This window comes from Rhinatrema bivittatum, chromosome 5, assembly GCF_901001135.1.
Source record: "Rhinatrema bivittatum chromosome 5, aRhiBiv1.1, whole genome shotgun sequence".
Taxonomy (NCBI): Eukaryota; Metazoa; Chordata; class Amphibia; order Gymnophiona; family Rhinatrematidae; genus Rhinatrema; species Rhinatrema bivittatum.
Genome location: NC_042619.1, coordinates 315,963,354 through 315,991,346, shown reverse-complemented (window position 1 = coordinate 315,991,346; position 27,993 = coordinate 315,963,354).

Genomic DNA, 27,993 nt, shown 5'->3' with positions numbered 1-27,993 from the left:
TTCTCTACCCTGTTAGTACTTTGTGAGTTTGAAAAGACATGACAGGTAGCCCAGTATCAATCTAAGCATTGGTAATGACTGGGATCTTCTCCAGCAAGTGCTGAACAGAATGCTCCAGCTCTTTGCTTTTGGAAGAATGATGAATCTAGCCCTAAGTTTGAAAATGACATACTTTCTCTTTAGTTCACATACTAAAAGTAAACAGCAAGGGAAAAAACACCCCCTGAAACTTCAGGAGAACCTGTTTTCATTGAGCTGAAATGTGCACAGCCATAATGGTCATTATTCACTATGAACTTAAGAGTCACATGAAGATCAAATTTCTCCAGTAGTCAATAAGTTGAGTTTTCTCCAGAGGATCCACCCTTTCCCTAAGGATGAAATAGTTATGTGTGCTTTATTGTTGGGAGAGTGGACCCTGTGGCCACTCTCCCAACAATGAAGAGTTGACTCTGCCTGAAGGGAGACCCCCTCAGGCCCCTCTCGTCAGCAGGCAAGGCCAAATGGGAAGCAGAGGCCAGCTGGAGCTTCAACAATACCAGCCCGTGTTCCCCACAGGCTGAGCCCTTAGGTACCGGGGCTGGCTGGTCTTAGGTGGGCCTCTGAGTGGATGATCCTGCGATGGGTGGCACAGTGGAGAGACAGGCTGGGTCCGGGCTGAAGGTAGAGACAGGAGATGGTACTTGAAGACCAGGTCCAAGACAGATGAGAGGAGCCAGGAGGCACTGTTTATAGTCAAGGTGCAGGCCAGGAGTCAAGGCAGGCAGCAATACTCATAGTCAAGGTTCAGAGCAGAGGACAGAAGCTGGGAGGTCCATCCAAGAGAGCAAGGTAGGGCAGATAAAGGAATAGAGAGCAGGAAGCTGGGAACAGGAATGCTGGAAACAAAGTGAAGGGACTTGTTGCCAAGGCAAACTCCAGTGGTTGGAGTTTGCTTTATATAGGAGGAGCTAGATACATCATCAGAAGGGGCCGCTAGCCCTTTAAATTTGATGAGATGCCACACACGCCTAGGAGGACGCAAGACCTGATGTGGCAGTGGCTTTCCAGGAGGGACTGCATGTGGCATGTCGGAGCAGGGAAGACCACTTGGCCCCGCAGAGTCAGAGGTGGCGGCTGAGGAACCGGACAATGGCTGAAGAGGGAGAGGACAGTGATGGCTGGGAGCCGCGACCAGGGTGCCCAGGTCTACTAGGCCAGGCCGATGTCAGTGAGTGAGTGAGGCTGCCCTCGGGCCCCCTATGGTCAGAGATTATAACAGTACCCCCCTTATGGCCCCCTCTGGGGGTCTCAGCTTCCAAGGGTGCGAATCGTGGAATTGCTTAATTAGCCTTTTGTCAAGGATGTTGGATACTGGTTCCCAGGAATTTTCCTCTGGCCCATTTCCCTCCCAGGAGAGGAGGTACTCTCATTTTCGGCCCCGCTTATGGACGTCTAAGATGTCTCATACCTGGAATGTCGTATCTGTCTCTGTGGTGAGTTGCATAGGAGTAGGTGACTTCCGAGTGGGTCAGGAGAGGATCAGAGGTTTAAGTAGAGACATGTGAAAAACATTATGTACTCCTAATGATGGAGAAAGACGCAGCTGGTATGTTACCGGTCCCACTTGTTTGAAAATGGAAAATGGACCGATTATACTGTGGAATCCTTAGCCGAATGTTGCGGGTACTGAGCCATACCTTATCACCGATCCTGAATTGAGGAGCCGGCTGGCGATGTGCATCTGCAGTCTTTTTGGCCCAAACAGCCGCCTTTTGTAAAAGCTCCATGGTGCGAGTCCAGAGTTTGTGCAATACTTCTGCTGTCACCTGAGCTGCAGGAGACTGCATAGATAAGGGTACTGGCAGTGGAGGTGAGGGCTGTCTCCCATATTCCATGAGAAAAGTAGATGAGCCAGTGGAGGAGCTGACATGAGAGTTATGCGAAAACTCGGCCCAAGAAAGGAGCTGAGATGAGTTATCTTGCTGCACGTTAGTGTAGGCACGGAGGAAGGTTTTCAAGGACCAATTTGTTCGCTCAGCTTGCCTGTTAGCTTGTGGATGGTAGGCAGTTGTTTGGTCCAGGATTATGTTGAATTTTTTAGTGTCCTTTCCAGTATCGAGCAGTAAATTGCGGACCCCTGTCGATATGATGTGTTTCGGGAGATCATGAAGGCAGAACACATGGAGCATGAACAATTTAGCCAACTCTGGAGCTGACGGGAGTCCAGGCAATGGGACGAAATGGGCCATTTTAGAGAATCTATCAATGATTATGCAAATCACTGTATTACCGTTGGCATTTGGAAGGCCACTACGAAATTGGTGGAGATATGTATCCAGGGTTCTTTGGGGCCTGGCAGAGGTTGGAATGGCCCACCAGTGGCGCTTGTTGGGCAAATGCCCGAACGTCCTGAGTCATGTTAGGCCACCAGTAGTAGCATTGCAGGAGTGCTTGGGTTTTTATTAACTATTGGTCGTGTCTGGTATTTAGCATTTGATAGTACCACAGCAAAAGCCCAGGGGCAGCAAAATTTAAAACTAACAATCAATTTACTATCAAGAAAACAGCACTCAATTCCATATTTTCCCTTAAAAGATTCCAAAAGAGAAACTGCAGGTATTTCAGTGGTGTTAAATATTCCAAAAATTGTAATGTAGAAAATTGGCTGTTATCTTTGAGCAAATAGCTAATGGAGCATCCAATTTATTTATATTAAGTACTGATTACAAAACAAAAAAATCTGTTTGCAATGATTGGTGGTATATGAAATGGCCCTGTGAGCTGCCACACTTATCCCCAATACTGCCAGGCAGGACCCGCAGCAGAAATGCTGCCTCCAACAAGGACCGCTCCACATGGTAAGAAACACTGCCAGCTGCTGCTCCCCTCATGCGTGCGTGCCCAACAAGCACCATCTTAAAGGGCCTGTGGTGGGAATAGAGCCGTGGCACCCTTTGATAACATCACCAGCCTTAGCCCTCAGCTTTTCTTTGTCTCTTTGTCCCTTTGTCTCTTTGTTTCTTTGTCCGTTGGTGCTTCTTCCAGTGCATGTTGCTTCTTTGTGCATTCCTTGTGCCTGTTTTGTCTGTACTCGGTCTTGTTGGTTTTGCCATGTCCATGCCTTATCTTTATCTTCTTTCCTTGTCCTGCTTGACTGGTCTGTCTCATTCTCTATTCTTTGTTTCCTAGACTTGGAATAGGATCTCTCTTGATTGCTGCCTGGACCTCACCCCTTGCTTCAGACATGACCTCGGCTGTCTGCTGCCTGCCCTGACCTCTGGCCTGCTATTCATTCATGCTATCTGCCGCCTGCCTTGACATACACGTTCTCCTGGACTCTCACTTCTGTATCACCCTAGACACCCACCTAAGACCTGCCAGCCACCAGAACCCTGCGGGGAGAGGCAACTGTATAGGTGAAGCTCCAGCCAGTCCTGCCAAAGGACCAATTTACCTGCTGATGGTGTGGGCCTAGTGGGCTTTCTTATTAGGAAGCACTACCTACACCCTGGCACCAGTGTTGTGCTGGGGACCCATAGGGCAAGCCCCATGGGACCCCACTGTTGGGAGGCAGAGCAGACCAGTAGATGGAGGCCGACTAGAGCTTCTCCAATACCAGCCCTCGTTCCCCACAGGTTGAGCCCTTGGGTGCCGGGGCTGGCTGGTCTTAGGCGGGCCTCAGTCAGATGATTCCCAGTGGATGTTGTAGGAGGTAGCTAGGGAACAGCAGAGGTATCGGAGGGACCGAGGCAGGTCTGGATGAGGCAGGGATCCAGAGTCCCAGGCGGCAAGGATAGGCCAGAAGCAAGAGTAGGTGACGCCCGGGCAGCAGAAGGCTGAAGCCTAACAAGGCCAAGTCCAAGGAAATACCAGAGGCGAGGTCAGGAACAGACTGGAGTCGGGTCAGGCGGCAGAGCTAGATGATGTACAATGGAGCAAGAGTCAAATCTGGTAATCAGTCCTGAGCATAGTCCAACGAAGCGAGGATCAAAGCCAGTAGTCAATTCTGAGCGTATTTCCAACGAAGCAAGGATCAAAGCCAGTAATCAGTCCAAGCAAAGCTAGGTAGGAACCAGGAATGGAGTCAAGAACAGGAACAAAGTCAGGAACAGGAATCAGGAATGAAATCAGAAACAAGGACGAGCAACGAAGCACACGACTAGCGTGGAGACTTTGGCAAGGAAAGAGTAGTGGGCCCTGCCTTAAGTAGCATGGCCCAATGATGTCATCATCTGGGGCCATAGGTTAGTTTCCTGCCACGGCCCCTTTAAAGGCCGACAAGCGCGCGCGTGCCTAGGAAGAGGCTGTACACTGAACGGCGGTGTCTCCCCGTGGCACACATGGGGAGACCTGCCGGGAGCCGGAGAGGCCTGTAGAGGCACTGGGGGTATGGGAGCGCAGGCAGCTGCCCACAGCCACCAATGAGGATAGGCCAGGTCCGGGAGCCAGGCGTTGGAGGTGAGTAGGCCCTATTGCGGGCCTGCCATGGCCATGACACACAACAAATAGTTTATAGACTTCTCCAGGAACTTAACCAACCCTTTTTTAAACCCAGCTATATTAACTGCCTTAACCACATCCTCTGACAAATTCCAGAACTTAATTGTGCACTGAGTTCAGCTTTGCCTTTGCAAGGAGTTGCCTTGCTCCTGGAGTTCCTGTGTCATCTCTTCATTCCAGGAGTCTTTGCTTCTTCAAAGTCCTTTGTTTCTTCGTGGAACGCCTCCATACTCTATGTTCCATGTTCCTAGTCTCTTAACGGTTCCTTGTCCCAGTCTTCTGAATCTTCACCTCATTCAAGTCTTCAGTCAAGTCCCAGATGTTCCAGTTCTCATTCCCAAGTACTGTTTTCCAGCTCCTTGCTCATACTTCCTCCAGATGTGCCAGTCATGGTCTATGACTAGCCTATGGCAGGTTGTGTAGAGCACCTCCTGGAACAAAACCTATCTCCAAGTCCATCTTCACTGGGCCAAGTCCTCAGAGTCCATCCTTTAGTTCCTAGTCATGTTCTTAGTTCCAGACTCATGGAGCTTGTCCAGCTAGCTGATCGCCATGCTCCTCATTCCAAGCCATGTTCCAAGGGATGTTCCGGTTTTCGTCCATGTCAGAGTCTAAGTCCAGTGCCTGCCCCACCCCTGGCGTGGTCCGTGACCAGCCCCCGGGTAGTGTAGGGCACACTGTGGCACAGAGCCCATTTGAACCTGAGCCTTTATCCAAGTTCCACATCTTCAGTGTCTTTGTCTAAATCACGTCTTCAATGCCTTCGTCCATGTTCTACAACGTCAGTGCCTTCGTCTTGACCTCATTGCCAAGAGTCTACAGTCCAAGCCTTTGTCATGTCTTGTCTTGAGTTCTCGACTTCTGTATGTCCTGATGCATAGGCTGTTCCCAAGAGGCAGGTCCAAAAGGGCTATTGAGTGGCCAGAGACCAGAATTGCATTGCTGGGTCTCACTCCTGTGCGTACAGGTTCAGTGGAGGTCTGAGTGATCTATATTCCAAGTCCAAGCTGCGCTCTAAGTCCAGCCCATGCATGCATATGCTTGCCTCTGCTGGTGCGTACCTTGGAACCTTGCCCTGAGGTCATATTGTGGTCCAAGGTCTCATTCGAGCAAGTGACCGCATTCCCGCATTCACAACAGATTGTGAAGGTTATGAGTTTGATGAGCGTGTTCCTGTGATGGTCTTATGATTTCTGGATTCATTACATAAGTCTTGATCTTTGCCCAAGCCTTGTTTTGCTTCTGAACTCTTTTCCTTACAACCTGCAAGAGGTGCCTGCATGTGTTCCTGGGTTTTTTATGACCTGCAGGAGGCACCCGCACCCACATTTGCTCAAGTTATTCAGTCCATTCCTGGAACTTTTCTAAAACCCGCAGGAGGTGCCTGCACTAGTTCCTGGGTTTCTTGTATGTCCTACAGGAGGTGCCTGTACCTAGGTTGTGTTCAACATCCCCGGTTATTCCAAGCTTTTTGATTATGACCCGCAGGAGGTGCCTGCATCTGCTTTTGAATTTTTATGACCCACAGGAGGCACCTGCAATGCTTCTGGAATGTTTTTTTCACAACCCACAGGAGGTGCCTGCATTCTAATGTTTGTTCAACTTTAGCAATTGACCCAAGTTCCCTGGTTCTCGCCAGCTACTGTCTTTGCTTCGCACAGCCTTGGTTCCGACTTTCAATAATGTTCCCAGTTTTCAGGTTTTGTCTCAAGCTTCTAGCTATCAATATGTTCTATGGCTACAACCACATTCCAGCTGTTCATCTCGTAGGGAATTATCATCAGCCTTGGTTTAGCTTCCAATCAAACTCCAAACCATTGATAGAGTTCCAAGCCCTCAGCTACTTAACAGCTTTGGCTTCAGACAGCTTTTATTTAAACCTTCGTTTACTCTCCAGTCATGCCTCGCATTGTGTGAGCCTTAAGCCTTGCCTCACATTGTGTGAGTCATCAGCCTTGCTCTTGCCAGTCTTCTGTTCTGGAGTTGGAGGAATGTTAGAAGTATTCTTGGATACTACTCGCCCTTCAATATGAGATCTAACTGAATCCCTGCATCAGAAAAATTCTAGAAGTGAGTCTTTTCCTTATCAGGGAAATGTAGCAGAATAACAACTGATTTTCCAATTCCAATTTGCAGAAACCACCTTTAATTCCAAGGAATATCTGCTATCATTATCTAGAGGTTACCATCCTCCAATGCCATTCCATCAGAACTCCCTTAAGTCTGTGTGACTACAAGACTTGGCTGTGAGCCAGTAGTTCGTGTTCCAGTTCTGCCTTTGCGGCAGCTATTAATGCCATTACCACTGACAACTCAATGGGTTTAAACAACAATATTCTTAGGGAAAGCTAAAAGACTGCCTAAATCTCTCCCATTGTAAATGGAATTCATTAGAGACAATTCTATAATTTCCTTGCCAATCTCGGACCTTTCTTCAAGAAATCCTGGGTCAGATTCATTATTCATGAGGCAACCAAAAGATGCCTTCCCATCTCCCTCACATTTCCCTCCCTCAAGTTTCACACTGACTGTGTCTGATTGGCAGCAGTTTTCCTGTCAGAATCACATGAACTTTGCCTTGAACTGTTGCCTAATTCCACCACAGAGCATTATGAAGGAAGTGAAGGAGTTCTGTAGTCATTGCCGAGTTTCCATACTTTCTACCAGGCCTAGCGCTTCTCTGGTCAGATTAGTCGCTACCTCCTTGCCAAGAAGCTTTACCTTCTAATAATAAACTTGGGAATTTCACTTCTGCCGGAAAAAATCAAGAGCAATTATTGATTATAACCATGAGACTTTGATACTAAGTTGGAAGAGAGTGAATCAGTCTTTGTTAGGAAGATCATCAAGAGTTTGACTGATCTCTAAGAGTTCCTATTCTACATCTGAGTACTGAATTCTGTTCTTGCAAGTATTGTTTAATTCCATCAAAGGAACTTAAATTCAGCTCAAGAGTTTCCTCTGGTAGAAGCAAGTGCCAATATTCTGCCTGTGACTCTTAGGAAGGAGTAGGGATTACCTATGCTAAATTCCTTTACAATTCAAAAGTCATCTTGTGGGGGAAGTTTAAGATAATCATGCCAGGAAAGTGGAGGCAAGCTAATGAAGAGAGAGTTAAGCTAAGTATATTAATGGTTGAGATGTCGATCTTTTATGATCTGAAGTTAATACCAACATGTGCAATGGGGAGTGAAAGAAAGGTTAATATCAGCCCTCCATCTACCTACTACCCATGTCTCAACTAAAGAACACAATCCATTGTGAGCTTGCTCTTCTTGTGGATTACCAAACTAAGGATTAAGCTCTTTCCTGGTCACCACTAAAGTGGTCTATTTTCTCCAATTCCATCAGTTGTTCTAAAGTCAAAAGGATGAGTCTCCATCAACTTGACCGTTAGTATTTGCTAAGTAGCAGATGGACAGTAAAATGTAATTTGATGTTTTCCCCAGAATTATCCAAAGAGAGCCTAAGAAATTGGACCAATATTCCAGGATGATAAATTAAATCTGTGCCGCCAGCCATGTTTTGGTTCAAGCTTCTGCCATGTCTTCGTTCTAGTCTAGTCATGTCTTTATCTAAGTTTTAATTACGTCTACATTCCTGTCTCCAATTTTTAATATTTCTTCACTTCAATCCCAAATTAAAGAATTTTCAGCTTCCGTTTTTAGACCCTTGATTCCCCCTGCTAGTATAGAAGATATACCTTTGCTCATCTGCGTCTGAAGAAAAGAGGCTTGAGGAGGGGGTACTGTTGCATTTGCCACCCACGGACAGGCCATGAGCAGCTCACTACCTCCCAACGCCACACTACTGGTGCCGGTGTGGCCTGGATGCTGCTTTCGCTGCCACTAGTCTTCATGGCTGGAATGCCACTACCACCACTGAGCCAGTCTTTGGTGCTGAGCCACCATCACTCTTGCCACTGCTGTTGCATCTTCTTTGTGGCTGTGGCAGCCGCTGATGTTGATAATCTTCGTGGCTTGGATCGCAACCACCCACGCTCCTTCTGTGCAGTGCCCTGGCTAGGTGCGTACGTGCATCTCTACTCTTCTTTTAAAGGGATTGTGGCAGGAAAAGCCCCGTGGCCCTTTCTGATGATGTCATGCCTTCAGCCCTATAAAAGGGCTTCCCTGTCAGTTCAGCTTTGCCTTCGCAAGGAGTTGCCTTGCTCCTGGAGTTCCTGTGTCATCTCTTTGTTTCAGGAGTCTTTGCTTCTTCAAGGTCCTTTGTTTCTTCACTCTTCATGGGAGCTCGTCTATGTTCTACATTCCATGTTCCTGGTTGTTCATCAGTTCCTTGTCCAAGTCTTCTGAGTCTTCACCTCATCCCAGTCTTCTGAGTATTTGTCTCATTCCAGTTTTCAGTCAAGTTCCATATATTCCAGTCCTCATTCCCAAGTTCTGTTTTCCAGCTCCTCTCTTGTCTTTCCTCCAGGCATGCCAGCATTGTGATCCATAACCGGCTTATGATGGATGCCTTCTGGCACAAGGCCTGTCTCCAAGTCCATCTTCACTGGATCACATCCTCAGAGTCCATCCTTGAGTTCCAGGCTCAGTCAAGTTCCAATTTTCTAGTCATGTTCTTAGTTCCGTTTTCATAGAGCTTGTCCAGCTATTGGATCTACATGTTCCTCATTCCAAGCCATGTTCCAAGAGATGTTTCGGCTTTTGTCCATCTCTGAGTCTCAATCCAGAGCCTGTCCCACACCTGGTATGGTCCGCGACCAGCCCCCGGGTTATGTAGGGTGTACAGATGAACAGCATTGTCCATGACCAGTCCTTGGGCTGTGTAGGGCACACTGCAGTGCAGAACCTGAACCTGAGCCTTTGTCCATGTTCCACATCTTCAGTGCCTTCAACCATTTTCCATATCTTCAGTGCCTTCATCTTGTCCTCATTGCCAAGGGTCTACAGAGTCAAGTCCAAGCCTCTGTCATGTCTTGCCTTATGTCTTCGACCTCCATCTGTCCTGACACACAGGTTGTTCCCAAGTGACAGGTCTGAAAGGGCTATTGAGCGGTATAAAAATGGGACTATGGCCACCAACCAAGCTTTTAAATCCCTCAAGGAAGAATTTACTAGGGATTCTTACCTCTATCACCTGGATCCCATGAAACTGTTCATCTTAGAGGTAGAAGCATCCACCCTTGGAGTAGGCACTGTTCTCTTGCAGCATAATCATCATGATACCTTAGTGACCTGCTCTTCTCACTAGCTATTGGTGACCATGAGCTACTGGTGGTCAGGATTCTCTGTAGTCAAAACATTGACCCAGCCAAGATTGTGGCTGCAGCCTCCTATACAGTTTCCCCTTAAAATGGTGGTACCTCCTCATCTGCGGCAAAAGATCTCAGAGGAAGCACATGACTCCTGCCTTTCCAGTCATCCTGGCATTACCCAGACATTGGAACTCATCATGCGACACTACTGGTGGCCCCAGTTAAAAGCAGATGTTCATCATTACATGGTGTCCTGCCCCACATATGTCATGCATAAAAGTGTCAATGCATGACTGTGAGGTTTGTTACAACTGCTGCATCCCTCACGAAATCCTGGACCCATGTGGCCAGAGACTTTGTCTATGATCTTCCTCTCGCTAGTCCATATGGGTGGTGTTTTGGACTGATTCTTGAATATGGCACATTTAATTTCTCTGCCTGGCCTTCCATTGGCTCCTGAACTAACCCACTTGTTTGTCCAACATATTTTCCATTTACATGGATTACTTTGCCACATTCTCTGAAATCATGGGGTCCAGTTTACCGCTTGTTATTGCAAAGTCTTGTGCCAGAAATTCAGGATAAACTTGGATTTAAGAGAATGTATGGGAAGAGCTAGGAAAACTGAAGGTGGACAAAGCCATGGGGCCTGATGAATTTCATCCCAGGATACTGAGGGAGCTCAGAGATGTGCTGGCAGCTCCGCTGTGTGACCTGTTCAATAGATCCGTGGAAACAGGAGTAGTGCTGAGTGATCGGTGGTGCTGAGTGATTGGTGGTCCCACTTCACATGAGTGGGAGCAGAGAGGAGAACTACAGGCTAGTTAGGCTCACCTCGGTGGTGGGAAAAGTATTGGAGTTGCTGCTGAAGGAAAGAATAGTGAACTATCTACAAACAGCAGAATTGATGGACCAGAGGCAGTATGTTTTCACCAAGGGAAGGTCCTGTCAGACAAATCTGATCGACTTTTTTGATTGGGTGACTAAGGAATTGGATCGAGGAAGAACGCTCAATGTCATCTACTTGGATGTTAGTAAAGCTTTTGATATGGTCCCGCACAGGAGGCTTGTGAATAAAACGAGAAGCTTGGGTATGAGTGCCAAGGTGGTGGCCTGGATAGCAAACTGGTTGAAGGACAGAAGACAATGTGTTATGGTAAATGGAAGTTACTCTAAAGAGAGAGCGGTGATGAGTGGAGTGCCACAAGGGTCGGTGTTGGGACTGATCCTGTTCAATATCTTTGTGAGTGACATCGCAGAAGGGATAGAAGGTAAGGTTTGTCTATTTGCGGATGATACTAAGATCTGCAACAGAGTGGACATGCCGGAAGGAGTGGAGAGAATGAGACGGGATTTAAGGAAGCTGGAAGACTGGTTGAAGTTATGGCAGCTGAGATTCCATGCCAAGAAGTGTAGTCATGCATATGGGGTGTGGAAATCCGAAAGAAATGTATTTGATGGCGGGTGAAGGGCTAATATGCACGGAGCAGGAGAGAGACCTTGGAGTGATAGTGTCTAACGATCTGAAGTCGGTGAAACAGTGTGACAAGGTGATAGCTAAAGCTAGAAGAATGCTGGGCTGTATAGAGAGAGGAATATCGAGTAAGAAAAGGGAAGCAATTATCCCCTTGTACAGGTCCTTGGTGAGGCCTCACCTGGAGTACTGTGCTCAGTTCTGGATACCTTATCTCCGAAGGGACAGAGACAGGATGGAGGCGGTCCAGAGAAGGGCAACCAAAAAGGTGGATGGTCTTCATCGAATTACTTATGAGGAGAGCTTGAAGAATCTAAATATGTATACCCTGGAGGAAAGGAGGAGCAGGGGTGATATGATACAGATGTTCAGACACTTGAAAGGTTTTAATGATCCAAAGTCAATGACAAACCTTTTGGAAAAAAATCAGCAGAACCAGGGGTCACGATTTAAAACTCCAGGGAGGAAGACTCAGAACCAATGTCAGGAAGTATTTCTTCATGGAGAGGGTGGTGTATGCCTGGAACACCCTTCCAGAGGAAGTGGTGAAGACCAAAACTATGAAGGATTTCAAAGGGGCATGGGATAAACACTGTGGATCCATAAAGCCTGGAGGATGAGAATGAAGAGAAGAGGTATGGGGGTGGCTTGCGGGAATGACTGCTACCTGGTGATTAATACCCTTATTCAATAAACATTCACATGGTTAATGTGACTCCAACATTGCTCTATGCTTCAACGGCAAGAGGAAATGTGGAAAAGAGGATTTGCATTCAGGCAACAACCAAAAAGGTAGCGCAGTCTGGGTAAACAAATAAACGTGGGAGTAGCTTGCTTGTTGCGGCTGTTACTACCCCTAACAAATTAAGCCTGATACTTCACTTTGAATGCGTATCCAGCGCAGCTCACTGCTTCAACAGCAGGGGGGAATGAAGAAATAGGATTTACATCCAGACAACAATTAACAAGGCATTGATCTGAGCAGTATGAGTATACAAACATCGGGGTAACTTGCTCGATATGACGGTTACTACCCTCAAACATTAAGGCTTATACTTCACTTTGATGCAGCCCCAACATTGCTCTCTGCATCAATGGCGGGGGGTGGAAGGAAATTAGAATAAAAAATTTACCAATAAGGGCCCTGAACTCAGCGATCGGAGTAACAGATAAGTATTTCTTCACGGAGAGAGTGGTGGATGCCTGGAATGCCCTTCCGGAGGAAGTGGTGAAGTCCAAAACTGTGAAGGACTTCAAAGGGGCGTGGGATAAACACACTGGATCCATCAGGTCTAGAGGAAGTGTATATAGAGGAGGCAGCAAAACACTGCACGGAGCGGCAGTAGCCACAGAGACATTCACGGAGCGGGATGCCAGTGGCCAGTGGTTGGTGTTCCACCTTCACGGAGCAGAAGGATGGAGGCCTGTCATCTCCATATTTACAAAAACAAACAAAAAAAAACAAACAGGGGTGGGCAAGAGTATGTAAAATTAACGAAGAGTTCATAAGCTATAGGTACTACCAATTATTAGGCTTATTCAATATTTGTTGATAGATAATGTGGCTTTCAATGCATACTTCACTTTCAATACATATCCAACATAGCTCTCTGCTTCAACAGCAGGGGAGAAGAAAAACTAATAGTTCACGCATATCCAGCATAGCTCTCTGCTTCAACGGCAGGGGAGAAGTAAAACTAATACTTCACGCATATCCAGCATAGCTCTCTGCTACAATGGCAGGGGAGAAAAACAACCAATAAGGGCTGAATAACATAGTCTGGGTAAAACAAATAAGCATGGGTGTAGCTTGCTTATTGCGGCGGTTACTACCCCTAACTAATCAAGCTTGATATTTCACTTGGATGCAGCTCCATCACTGCTCTCTGCATTAATGGTGGGTGTGAAAGGGAAATAGAACCAAAGGTTACTAGGAGCCAAGAGAAACAGATAAGTATGAGAAAAAAAGAAGTGTGAGGCTTGCTGGGCAGACTGGATGGGCCGATTGGTCGTCTTCTGCCGTCATTTCTATGTTTCTATATGTTTCTATGACTTCACTTTCACCTACCAGTCCTAGAGAAACGGGCAGACAGAGTGGCTGAATCAGGCATTCCTGAGAGCTTATGTCAACTTAATGCAGGACAACTGGGCTTCCTTGCTGTTTTGGGCCGTTTGCCCACAACAACCACATCATCGCCTCTTCTGGCTCTTATCCATTCTATATTGTCTTTGGACGTACTCCACGGATTCCAAAACCTCACCTCAAACTGAATACTTGCACAGTGGCCACCTTGATGGGTTGAGTTCCTTAACCTATGGCAGAAAACCCATCACCTCTTGAATCAAGCAGTATATTGGACATAAAATGATGCTCAGCACCCTCTGTACATCCTGGGACTCTAGTCTGGCTTAGCACAAAAAAATCCCTGAAGTTCGCACCTTGGTGCTTTGGACCCTATCTGATAGTACGACAATTGGGTCCCTTGGCGTATAAACTTCATCTGCCTCCATCACTCAGAGTGCATGATGTTTTCCACATCTCTTTTCTAAAACCGATTTCCTTCTCGTGGCCAAGGAAACCACTATGCTTGCCAACTTCCACAGCTCTCAGTGAAAGAAGACTCACAATATGAGGTGGAGGAAATACTAGATGACAGGAGAGTCCGAAACAAACTCCAGTATTTTATTTCCTAGAAGAGATACAGAAGAGAGGAAAACTCTTGGGAGCCGGCCTCCAACCTCCAAGCCCAACAACTATTTCAAGAATTCCACACAAAGCTCCTCAAGAAATCCAGGCCCAGAAGACTTGGGAGGGGGCTTTGGAGAGGGAATACTGTAAAAATTGGTAGCTCATCGGAAGACCCCGTGAGCTGCCAAATGTAACATTCCTCCCCCCCCCCCCCCCCCGACATCTCCAGACAGGACCCAAGCAGAGATGCTGCCTCAGATGAGGAATGCACCACGCAGAAGAAACGCCAACAGCCGCTGGTCCCCTCATGCTTCCTTACATACGCACATGCCCGACAAGCTACTCTGTCACTGCCTAGTTGTTATAACTATTTGCAAATTTCTGTATTCCTAAAGGAAACTATCATGAAATGTTTGCACATAGAAACATGACGGCAGAAAAAGACCATACAGTCGATCTAGTCTGCCCATCTACACCAACTATTCAACTTTACAATCCTTACCAATCCCTCAAAGATCCTCTGCAATCAATTTTAAAAGCAGTGCGTGCACAGGGATGCGCCAATTTTATAACATACATACGCATGTGCGGGCAGCCTGCGACTTGCACATGGGGGGGGGGGGGGGTGAATTTTGCAATGCAACATGCAGTGATGCCAGTATGGCTTCCCCAGCTCCCTTCCAGTCTGCTCCAATTATTTTTTACCTTGTTGCTCCTTTGGAGCAGCAGTAGTTTCCGCACGCCGGCCAGCTGCTGGTGCGCTTCCTTGGGACAGCAGCTAATGTTGCTGTCCCAGACCGCCCCTTGCCTCGCCCCTTTGGAGAAGCACAGCACTTTGGCATGTAACAGGGTTTACGTGCATGGCCAGTCCCTTCCAAAAATGTGCGTGGTGAGTGCAAGGCCCGGCCACGCGCATAACCCCCGTTATGCGCCATGTGTGGCCTTTTTAAAATCAGGCTGTCTGTGATCATCCCATGCTTTTTTGAATTTAAATACTTTCCTTATCTCCACCACCTGCACAAAGAGATTGTTTCATGTATACACTACCCTTTCTGCAAAAAATATTTCCTTAGATTATTTCTGAGTCTACTCCCTTTCAGCCCATGACCCTCATTCTAGAGCTATCTTTCTGTTGAAAGAGTCCTGCCTCCCATGCATGGAGATCTTGGAGATATTTAAATATCTCCATTATATATCTTCCTTATCCTGCTTCTCCTCTAGGGTATACACGATTAGATCTTTAAGTTTGTTCCAATTTACATGACCGAAGACCACTGATCATACTATTAGGCACCCGCTGGACTGACTCCAACCACCTGTTGAAGGTGTGGCCTTCAGAACTGTACATCCTTGTATTTCTGTTGCAGATTTTGATGTTTTCCACAAAAAGACAAACCTTTCTTGACAATCCTTCAGCAATGCCGCATATAAAATGTTGAAAAGAACCAGTTCAAAGACCGATCCCTGTGGTACACTGCTTGTAACACCCTTCTTCTAGGAGGGAATTCAATTTACCACGTCCCTTTGTCACCTCCCACTCAACCAGTTTCTAACACAATCAGTCACTTTAGGACCCATACCAAAAGTGCTCAGCTTATTTATAGCTCTCACCTATGAGGAACTGTGTCACTGGCCTTCCTGAAATCGAAGTACACTACATCTAGCACTCTTCCCTGACACAACTCTCTCATCACCCAATCAAAGAAACTGATCAGATTCGTTTGACAAGAACTACCTCTGGTAAAACTATGCTCTTTGCTTTACAGAAACAGAGAATCATGATGGCAGAAAAAGACCATATGCGTTATTTAGTCTGCCTTCTTGAATACTGTCTTTGTCTCTACCACCCTCTGTAAAGAAGTATTTCCTTAGATTACTCCTGACTCTACTCCCTTGTACTCTCATCCTATGACCCCTCATTCTAGAGCCTCCTATCCATTGAAACTGTGCCATGTCTCTATTATACCACCTTTCCTCTAGGGCAGTGGTTCTCAACCTTTTTTCTATCAGGACACACCTGAAAGATGAAGCTCACATGCGTGCACACTGATCACATGACCATCATGGGACTAAATATAAACATAGGCTCTGCATTCACAGGAATCTCCTGCTTCCTAACAATGAGTGCAGAGCAGAACTAAGACATTTCCCTGTACAACTCAGCATACAAAAAGGATATACTCTAATTCTGGTGTCATCTTAACGGCATCACAAACTCCCTCTACAACCAGGTGTATTGTAAAATAACACAAACAAACCCCACTCTGTACCTGTCTATCAGACCTGCCATATCTCAGCAGCACTAACTCCAAAAAATGAAATAGCAATAGCCCTACCCATGAAAAGGCAGCAGTTCACCTCCAGTGCAATATAATATTGAGAAAATACAATAAATAAGGCCGATACAAACCTCTAGTAAAGTACCTCATCCTAGTCACATACAGACAGACCTGCCTTCACCAAATATAGAATAAAAGACCACAAATTACAAATGTGGAAACAAAACCTGGAATGGAAACCCCAAGACCACCTTCTGCATGTAGTGCAAAACTGGAGAAACAGAAATATATTTCCTCCTCCACTAAGCAAAGTTCAAAGAGAGAAGAAATGCCTATTCTCAAAACTGACATAGTCTGGCCCTTGTACCCAGTCACTCCCCTCCATGCCATCACCCCTCACGTCTCCCAGCCACTCAGTCATCACATGCTCATATCCCGACACTCCCCACCCCACATCCTCTTCCCCATGCTCCCTCTCTCCCCTGCTCAACTCTTTCTGCCCTTCCCTTTCCTCTTCACTACACAGAATACCTCTGACCACCTCTTTCCTACCCCTTCCTGTTCAGCATTCCCCACTCCCCGCAACCCTTTCCCCCAACCCAGCCACCGCACACCTCCATTTCTCCTCTTCCATCTCTCTACCCAGCAACCCCAACCTCCTTTCCCCCATCCCTGACTCCCTATCTTCCCATGCCTTTCTGCCCAGTACATTTCCCCCTCCTCCTGGCTCCCAGCCAGCAGAAAAGACTTCAGTCCAATCCAGAGTCTCCCTCCCTCTTTATCAGCAGCAGAGGAGAGGAAGATGAGGAGGCAGCAGCAGGGGATCTACAGAGCATGCACCTCTCTCCCTCATGCTCCTGCTTTCACATCCAGGCCCCATGGGGATGAAGAGAGCATCAGCAGCCTCACTGCCAGGACAGGCAGGGGAAGATAAAGTTGGTGTCCTGCTGGGCCCATATGTATAGGGGTTGGTGATATCACGCTCTGATCTGGGTGAAGAAGAAGGGAATAAGGTCAGAAAGAGGAGAAGGAAGCAAGGGCAGCTTCTTATCATACCTAATAAAAGTCAGCCAACTCCTGCCCAGAATGATGAGCAAAGATCAGTCTTTTGCTGGCTCTGCGACCCACCTGGTGAGAACCACTGCTCTAGGGTGGTAATGTTTAGATCGAAAGCATATGTTCCAGATTACGTCTCATAAGTTTTGTTAAGCATGATGATTTATTTCTAAATCATTCTATTTCAGTATCTTTGTTTTGACATTTATTGGACATCCATTGCAATCTCTTTTCTTAATTTATTTTTTGGAGTAATGTACTGCAGTTACATGTGATGCATGTTCTTTCTTTTTCTTACAGACGTTTTCAGCTTGATTAACTTTTATCACTTTTGTTGTTACACTGATGAGTATCGCAGTATGTGAGTCCTTTGGGCTGCGGTATAGTTGATGCTGCCCATTAGGCAGGTGTGGCTGGGCCCATGCTTGACAGCAAGTGGACACGCTCTGGGCTGGGAACGAGATGAAGGCTTTCCCTGTAACCAGCCTCTTCCCCTGCAGGTTGAGTCCTTGGGTTCTGAGATCGGCGGGTCTTATGCGAGTGTCCACAGCCAGAGAGCAGAACTTGGGTCAGGACAGGCATCAGTCAGACAGGGTCGGAGTTCAGGAAAACAGGTCAGGGCAGGCGACAATTGGGCAGAGTAAGTACTCCGGCAGGAGATCAGGCCGAGGGAATGGAAGGCAGAGAAGGACAGGAACGAGGATGAGGTAAAAACAAGGACTGGAACAAGGCACGGAGAATACAAGGCAAAAACACAGACTGGAACAAGGCTAGGAAAAGACAAGGAAATGACAGGATCCAAAGCAGCCAGCACTGCAGGAGCATGACAACCTGTGGCTAAGGTGCTGGCTGGTTGCAAAGGACTTCTTTATATATTCATGCAGCATGTGATTTCATCGGCCAGCACCGCAGGACGTCCTGGCTGGAGGACCTATAAAAAAAACGTTCAGAGCTACAGGAAGTTCATCTATGTTCTTTGAATACAGCATGATGCCGGAAGCACTTCAGATTAGAGGTGAGGGGAATTACCATGAGCTGGATGTACTTACATAAGACACTTATTTAGATGCTACAGTATACTCTCCTAAAATGAAGCATGTATTACCTGAACAGCTTTTATTGTGCTTTCCAAATGTGGGCCCTGTGTATCACAGCGAAGGTGCAGAGTGTATAATGTTTGAGAGATTGGTGTTTCCTCCTAAGGGAAACTGGCAAGGGTCTTATGAAAGGGAAAGGTTCCAGAAAGTGTAAGGTCATCCAATGGTCAGAGGAAGTGTGTGGTAACTCTGACAGACTGGTTGAACCCCTAAGAGCTGGGTTTTGGAAAGGATATGTTACCCTGGTTAGAACATGGGATGGGGCTCCCTCAGAATCATCAAGCCAAGAGGAGGCGGCGCTGTGATCCCCTCCTGGGGTTTCAGGGGAAAAGAGAAGGAGCTGGGCAGAGATACCCCATAGATATCTTAGAAAGCCTGAGGAAAGAGAAAAGAGAACTGAAGAATGTAATAATGGAGTTACAAGTGAATAAAGGAAATGTTAGGAGGGTCTTCAAGACCCGAAGGAAGCCTGTGCCTGAATGGAGCCTCTGAGCAGGGTTGGGAAGCTGCATTCCATCCACAGAAAAGGGAGTGAGCTGCCTTGCAGCCATCCCAAAAAGTTGTGAATAACAAATTGGATTTAAACTATTATGCAAATTAAGGAAGTTGGGCTTATTCTAAGGCTGAAGAAAGATTTGTACATAGAACTATGATTTGACTTTGATCTGAATTCTTTGAAAAGGATTGAGAGGAAAACTGCTGATTTTTTTCTGGAACTGTGATTTCCAGAATTTTTGGACTGATTAACCAGTTTATTTAAATAAATGATCTTTTGTTGGAACGCACCCTCTGTAGTGAACAGTAAATTTGTGGAGGTGTTTGTGTGAGTGGCCTTGGCTCAGTTTGGCCCTGCATTTTATCTGCTCCAGCCCACGACCCAGCTGAGACTAATTTCCTCACTTTGGGTGAATTACCCCAGGTTCCTCGAAGTTGAGAAGATAAACCCAGATGGACAGGAGGTTACACAATGTGGGGTAGATTTTAAAAGCAGCATGCGTGCGGCATACATGTGTGCACGCTACCCGGCGCACACATACGTACACCTGATTTTATAACATATGCACGCAGGCGCACACATGTTATAAAATCCGGGGTCGGCGCGTGCAAGACTGTGCACAATTGTGCACCTTGCATGCCGAGCCTGCTCCGAGCTGTGCTGCCTTCTCCCGTTCCCTACCCCCCCACCCTACCTTCCCTTCCCCTACCTCCCCCGCCCTTTCCCCCCCTACCTTTTTTTCCTTTTTTTATCTGGAAACTTACTTCAGCCCTGGGGCTGAAGTAAGTTGCGTGCGCCGGCTGACTGCCGGCATGTGATCTCTGGTACAGCGGCAAATATGTCCACTGTGCTGGGAGCCTGACCACGCCCCTGGCCCACCTGGACCACCCCACCTCCTCCCCACCCCTTTTTGCAAGCCTGGGACTTACACGCATCGCCGGGCCTTTGTAAAATAGGCCCGGCACGCGCAACTCTTTTAAAATCTGGCCCTGTATTTATTTATTTAAAAGGATTTATTACCCACGCCCTCAAATGTTTGGGGCAGGTTACAACAATACAATCAGAATTAATTACAGTCATACCACAAGACAATAAACAACATGGCAATAAAAGGAAAATAGCCTTAAAATAATAAAACCTGAAAACAAACATATTTAAAATAGATAAGAGAATAAAAGATGAAAAGAAGCCTAAGGGTTTATGTCTTGCATAGGTCTGGAAAAGCTTGCTTAAAAAGATAGTATATTTTAGTACTTTTTTTGAATTCCTTTTTGTTGCTTAAGAGTCTGAGAGTTTGTGGCATCGCATTCCATAAAATAGGGTCTGCAATAGAGAGTCATGGTAGTTTTTGGAGATGGAATTTGTAAAAGGAGCTGATTTTTTGATCTAAGATTCCGTGATGGAATATAGCAGTGAAAAATTGTGGAAAGCCATTTTAATTGTTATGAATGAGATTATGTAGTAACAACAAAATAATAACTTGGAATAAATTTGTGTTTGTTTGTAGAAACATTTTCAGATACATCTCATGAAGGATCATTTATGTTAGATAACTCTTTGGGGCACTAATGTTTTGGGTTTTTTTTTTTTGCACGATAAATGTCTTCATTGTGTGAAAAAGCATCTGCATATTTACAAAACATTTATTGCATCAAATAGGTGCAAGAAATGGGGTCCCTGCTAGTGCAAAAAAAATATTGTCTTAACATGCAAATATGGTAATGCACAGGAAAATGAGGAATTATGAGCTGCTTAAGAACATAAAAATTGCCATACTGGGTCAGACCAAGGGTCCATCAAGCTCAGTATCCTGTTTCCAACAGTGGCCAATCCAAGTCACAAGTACCTGGCAAATACCAAAACATTAAATCTCAAACTATTATTGCTTATAATTAATAGCAGTTTATGGATTTTTCCTCTAGGAACTTATGCAAACCTATTTTAAACCCAATGCACTGAGTGAAAAATAATTTTCATGGATTTGTTTTAAATGAGCTAGTTGCTAATGTCCTGTTATCTGAGAGAGTAAATAACCAATTTACATTATTTTTAAAGTCCTTTCATGATTTTGAAGACTTCTACCATATCTCCCCCATATTACAGACTGTAGAGTTTTTTAAATCAATTATAATATCAGATTTCAAATATAAATAAGTATTTGTATTGCATATGTAACTGAGAGCCATTTTCGATTACCATTAAGCCGTGGGATATGCCATTAATGCAGATAATTAGGGGAGGATCCATTCATGTGTAGCCCCTTCCCTTTGAGGGTGCTGGAATGGACGTCCCACATCAGTGGTTTTATGCACGTGAACTGCCATGAGCTCTAGGGGCAGAATAATTTGCAGTTATGGAGAAAGGTTGTAGATTTTTCCATCAGTTATATTTTTAGGCTTCCTGGGGACCTGGGCTCCATTCTGCATGAGATCTTTCAGGACAGTCCAAGGGATCCACCACTGTACTCTTCTCCCAAGATGCAGAATGGTTGTCCTGGGAATATTTTGGACTTTTACTTGGTAGGAGCCTTGCTGGACCCCTGGGACAAGGAACCCTGTGTTTGGGGTGCCCAAGATAGGGAAGATCTGCCCACTGAGATGGTGACCCATTGCAAAGAAGAACTCCGGTGTTAGTATTTTTTCAGGGACAAGAAAACTTTTAGTTAATTGCCCAGCAAGAACATTTTTGCCCTCCTTCCTGTCTGGAGCAGAGAAACAGCCCAAGTTGCTGTTTGGGCACTAGATCCCACCCAGTTGGGATCCCCACAGGAAAATAACAGAGAAAAGAACAACAAGAGTAAAGATCCTGAAGATCTATTAACTGTGAATAAGAGACTATCTACATCTTTGAGGACACACATCCGGCGTCTTCACCCCCTGAGGAGACAGAGAGGATTTATTTTCTGTGTATGGACAGGATTTTGACCATCTTTGGAAGGGGTTTTCCCTACCTTCTTAGGGTTACCCTGTCCACTGGGACCACCACTTTACCTATTCCAGGAGGGTGGATGGTTCCCTTGCCTGTTTAAAAGATTCCTGAACAGATAAAGGGTAAAGACTGTGATCAAGGAAAGAGACTGTGGTGCTGGATTCATATTTATTGTGACATTATTCACTTAACTTCTGAACAGCAAAGTTTTATTGGGGACGCTAACCCAGTGCGTCCTGCGTGGTTTCTTGATACATAGCGCACAGGAAGAAATTATCCCTCTCCCAGGAAAATTTCAGTAAAGAGGAAGACACCCCTGCACTGGGCACTAAAAGTAAACCTTTCCCCCACACCCTGGGGAAAGGGGCACAAAGAAGAGCTAGCCAGGTTTCCTGGCCCAAAGAGTCTACAAATTATTTTATGGCCCCACCTGTGCAGGTCAGGGGTTACACATAATTGTGTGTAAAGGTGGAGTGTTAGACCCAGAAGTAAATGAGGTGCAGATAAAGAACAGTCAGTCTGCCCAATTGAAATTCTTCCTCTTGAATGCCCTCCACTTTGGATGAAACATATCAGTTCTCCTACTGAAACCAACATCAGCTTCCCTCTCTGAACCCTGTTTTTACTAGGGGTGTGCATTCGTCTAGGATGAATTAGGCCTAATAATAATACTTGGAATATTTATTAGGGATGTGAATCGGGCTTCTGACGATTGAAAATATGGTAAGATATTTTCAAAATCATCAGAAATCGGGGGCTCCCCGAAACCGATAGGAAAACCCCACAAAATTGTTCATGGGGGGTTATCTTATCGTTTTGGGGGAGGGCGGGAAAAACAGCACCAAAAATAACCCATAAACCCACCCCAACCCTTTAAAACTAATCCCTTAGCTTCCCCCACCCTCCCGATCCCCCAAAAACTTTGTACAGGTACCTGGTGGTCCAGTGGGGGTGCCGGGAGCGATCTCCCGCTCCCGGGCCATCGGCTGCCACTAATCAAAATGGCGCCGATGGCCCTTTGCCCTTACCATGTGACAGGTTATCTGTGCCATTGGCCAGCCCTTGTCACATGGAGGGAGCACTGGATGGCCAGCGCCATCTTTAAAAATGGCACGGGCCATCCAGTACTCCTACCATGTGACAGGGGCCGGCCAATGGCACGGATACCCTGTCACATGGTAAGGGCAAAGGCCATCGGCGCCATTTTTATTAGTGGCAGCCGATGGCCCGAGAGCGGGACCCCCACTGGACCACCAGGTACCTGCAAAATTTTTTTTTTGGGGGGGGGGGGGGGGGGGGTCGAGTGGGTTTTTTGTTTTTCGGCTCGGCACAGCCGATTAAAAAAAAAAAAAAAAAAAAAAAAAACCCCGATCGGGCTGGACAAAAAAAAAAAAAAACACGATGTGAACCGGAATCAGAACAGATTCCGATTCACATCTCTAATATTTATGGCCACAACAATATCTTCTAGTTGACTTAATATGTGAACTTACTACTTCAACGATAATATAAAATCTGCTTTAACTGCATTACCATTCTAATCAGGAAAAATACAACTTTCATACATGATACACGGACAGGACAATAAACATATGAATTTGGTATGATGGAAGTTTCTTTCCACAATGCTGCAACATAACTAGCATAGACTTCTGAAAGAACTTCCCAGTTAGAATTTTCAACAAAGTGTAAGTACCTTAAATAAATTGTTCAATCAGGACACTCTGTTGCGTGAGGGGTGTTTAGTGTGCCCTTGGGCCTCAGCCCAGGCCCAGACCTTCAGGGCCGAGCTGAGGGTTGATGGTGGCTCCGCATGGCTGACAGGCTGACCCTCTGCCAGGCCTGCAAGCTCCCAGAGCCAGCAACATGTGATGTTGGTAGGGGAACTGTCCTCAGACTGTTCCGAGCCCTTTCGGACCTGCCGCTTGATCGGCATTGGAGGAGCAGGCCTGGCCTGAGGTTGAGGGCAGACGGAGGCCTTGACACGTAGACAGGACTATAGTTGATGCGACGGCATCCTGACGAAGACATTTGACAACAGCTGGGTTGATGCATCGACATCCGGGCAAGGAACATGACGACAACTGGGTTGATGCTACAGCATCCGGGTGAGGAACTTGACAAGAGCTGGGTTGATGCATCAGCATCACGGGCATGACAAGGAACTTGACATTCAAACAGGCAACACACAAGGCGTGGACATTGGCACTGTCTCTCAGGGTGCTCTACTCAGGCCACCCGTGGGACTGAGTCGCGGACCACCCTGTCCCACTGCGCACCCTACACAGCCCTTGCAGGCTGGTCACGGACCATGAGGAGAATGGGACAGCGCAGGAAAGGTCCAGGCAAAGAGGGACTCCAATAACAAAGCCGGTGTCACCCAAAGTTCCCCCTAAGGCTGGCAGGAACGGAGGCTCCGGAGCACAGGGACACTTCCCACCTGCAAGCCACCTCATTCTCGGGCATACACCATCCAAGAGCACCGGCTTACAGGAACAAAAGGCTCAGGAGCACCAGACTAAGATGCAGGGAAGAACATCATGGCAGGCAGACACATCAGGATAAGGAAGATCATGGCAGAACATCAGGACATGGTCAGGGACCTCAGGCAAGACATGAAGACGTAGTATAAAAGCAGACAAGACGAGGCGCTCCACAAAGAACAGACGCCCTTACAAGGCTCTGGCAGGCAGGAGCCTCCAGAGGAAAGTCACGACGATGCAAGGCAAAGACAGACTGAAGTTGAAGTCCTTTTATAGGGCTGCAGACCGGCGACTCCCTGGGAGGAGTTTGGCAGGCCCACACCTAGCTGGCCCTATAACTACGAAGAAGTGCTGAGGGCCGGCCCCTAGGGAAAGGCGTGGCTGAAACCAGGAAGTCCATGCAAACACAAACAGCCTCAGGCAGGCCTCAAGGACATCGAGGCCTCCCAGGCCCTGGAGCAAATCCTGGACAGTTCACAGGCGAGACCCTGGCTTAGAGCGGCCTCCAGGAAGAGGTAAGGAAACTCCTGTAGCCCTGCTAAAGGAGGGTTCATAACACACTCTGATTAAGGTGAAACCATATATGAGCATATGAAGATAATATTCGGATAGATATTGGTACACACCAAAACTTGATCTTTAACCAATAGGTAAAACTCACAATTTTCGATGTGCACCCCAGAAAATGAACTATTACCATACTTAGATCTTGATGGTAACTAATATGCTTGTGGGAAAAAGATACAAAGTTAATGACCAAAATTCTTCAGCAAATTTCTGGTATAATCTTTCACTATCTGAAAAGGAACTGAAGTTCCTATATACAAAACCAGAGACAAAGGAATAGAAATATGTTGGCAGAAAAAGACTATGAGGTCCATATTCAAATGTCATTTAGATGAATAATGTAATAGTTATCCTTCTAAATGGCTTACTCAGCTATATGCAGTCCTTATCCAGCTAGCTTCTAGCTGGGAAAATTTAGCTGGATAAATTGGGGAATTTTGGGGGCAGGTGGGAAGTATTCAGAGGAGGAGCAGAGTTAGCTGGATAAGTTAACTGGCTAAATTCGATATTCGGAGTTAGGCGGTTAACGTATCCGGCTAACTCTGGTTGGGCTGTAAGCTGTCCTACAGTTAGCCTGTTATACATAACTGGTTAACTTTAAGATATTCAGGGGTGCAGCTGTGCCACTGAATATACACCACTAGTTAGGCCATACAGAGATACATATAACTGACTATCTAGTCTGCCGATTTGCCAGATTTAATTTAGCTTTATAATTCCCATCACTTCCTTAGCATGGGATAAATACAGGGGATCTCTATCTTGAATTCAGATAGTGTTTTTGTCACCACCACCTCGAATGGAAGGCTGTTCCATGCATCCACTACTATCTCTGTAAAGAAATATTTACTAAGATTACTCCTGAGTCTACCCCCCCCCCCTTTCACCCTCATCCCATGACCTCTTGTTCTAGAGCCTCTGTTCCATTGAAAAAGGCTCTCCTCCTACGCATGGAAATCTTTGAGAGATTTAAATATCTATATATTATCTCCCCTATCTCAATTTTCCTCTAGGGTGAACATATTTAGATCTTTAAGTCTATCCCTATATGCTTTAGAATGAAGACCACAGACCATTTTAGTAGTCACCCTCTGAACTGACTCCATTCTGTTTATATTCTTTTGAAGATGCGGTCTCCAGAATTGTACACAGTATTCCAAATGAGGTTTCACCAGGGCCCTATACAGGGGCAATATCACTTCTCTTTTTCTGCTGACCATTCCTTTCCCTATGCAGCCAAGTATCTTTCTGTCTTTTGTCATTGCTTTATTCACCTGATTGGCCATCTTAAGATCATTAGATACAATCATCCCCAGATCATGCTTTTTTTTCATGCTTAAAAGAATTTCACCTCTGGCGACTTGAACAGACGCTCTCAACGCTGCTCTCTTTTCGGTTTCCTTAAAATTAAGAAAAGATACCACACAAGCGGAAAGGGAAGATAAGGGTTTAACCGGCTGAGCCCACTCTTCACTCGGAGCAGACATTGATATCAGAGTTTGCTGTTCCTACACAGGTTTTGTGGGCTTCCAGCCCCATTGGCACCACGGGAGGAGGAGGCCTGTTGTTGCCTGGGGAAGTATCACTGAGCCTGCCTGATCCCAGGCAACCTTCCTTGGCTTCCCCGCCGGGTATTGCTGTCGCTGCAGAGGCGAAGGATGATGATGTCAATGTACAACCTCAGTCGGCTGGGAACGCTGGCATTCACGCTGGCATTCACGTTTAGGGTAGATGCACTCGCAATATCTCCTCTTGTGCAAAGTCATCAATTCTTGTGTCCCTCAGATGGTTTCAATGAACTATGCCTCCAGAAGCTGTGATTTTAGTGAACATCCAGATTTTTTTTGTTCATTATGTATTGTTTCTAAGTTTTTTGTATTTGTTATTTTATGTGAATGTTTGTTTTATTTTGTACATCACTTAGGCCTTAAGTGTTAAGCGATATACATTTTAGTAAATGAAATGAAGTGGTTGATGATGTGGTTGTAACAATGGCTGATTCTTGGATGCCTGATGCAACTGTGTCTAGGGATGTGCATTTATTTGAATCAAAGGCTGCAAAATTGATGAGGCCATTTTTGGTTCATTCCAAATGGAATTTACCAAAAATGACGTCACACAAAAATACCTGAACATTTTTGGTTTTGGCGGGTAAAAGCAGGGTAAAAAGGGCCTTCCACCCCCTACCCCAAGAAAAGTCTGAAGGCCAAATCCAGGCCCTGCTGGGGCCTTTCTGCTGGCAAAATATAGTGGGAATGGGACCCTCAAACACCCCTCCTACTGCTACAAAAATCAGCAAGGCCAGGGATCTCCCTGAGCCCCACTTATTTCTTTCTAGGGGTCCAGCAATGGTGGCATAGGAATGGGTGAAAATTATTGGGCAATGTTCCTGCCCTTCCTTTAAAAATCACCAATCCAACCTCTGTTTCCTTCTATTATCAACATCAACAACCAACCATCAAGGAAACTCCCCGATGCGTGGTAATGTGCGGTTGCTATATCTGAGGGAACCCTTTGTGATACCCTCTTTTAATAGCTACCGGCTTTATTCTTCAAATTTTTTGTTTTTATTTTTCTTTATTTTTATAATGCAACCATGAATTTCTTGTTTAACAATGAACCGTGGCTGTCCTTTTTATTTTAAGTAAGTGTCCTTCCCCTGGCAGTCAACCCAACCTAATTCAGCATTTCCGCTCTTTATTTTGAATACTTATTGGTTCTGCCCGAACTCCTGTGCTTCTATGAGGTCGAAGCCACCTGCTCGACACCGGCCGTGTTTCTGCTTGTCTGCTTCAGGGGACCATGGAGGGATCTTGCTTACCATCCTACGGTTCAAATTTCTCGATTAATAAACAGAACAGTTAAGGGAAGACGGCGATAGGACCGTCAAGTGAAAAGAAAAAATAAATAAAAAATAGATGAACTGGACGGTGAAGATAAACTTTGGAAGCACCCAAGGGTGCTGGTAGCCTCGCTCTAATTAGGGAAAGGGTGATAGGCCCAGGGGAGTTTAAAAGCCAGAAAAGAGAGAAGACGTCAGATATATATTGAAGGCGCCACTCATTGACATGGATATTATAAGAGAAACTGTAAGTAATTTGGAGCCCCATAAGTGGTTGAGTAGAGATTTTAAATGAATGGATGGGCTGATGTGATATATTTATTTAAACATAGTGATAGATAAACACTTTGATGGTGTTCAAACCGCAAGGCGGCAAATAAAT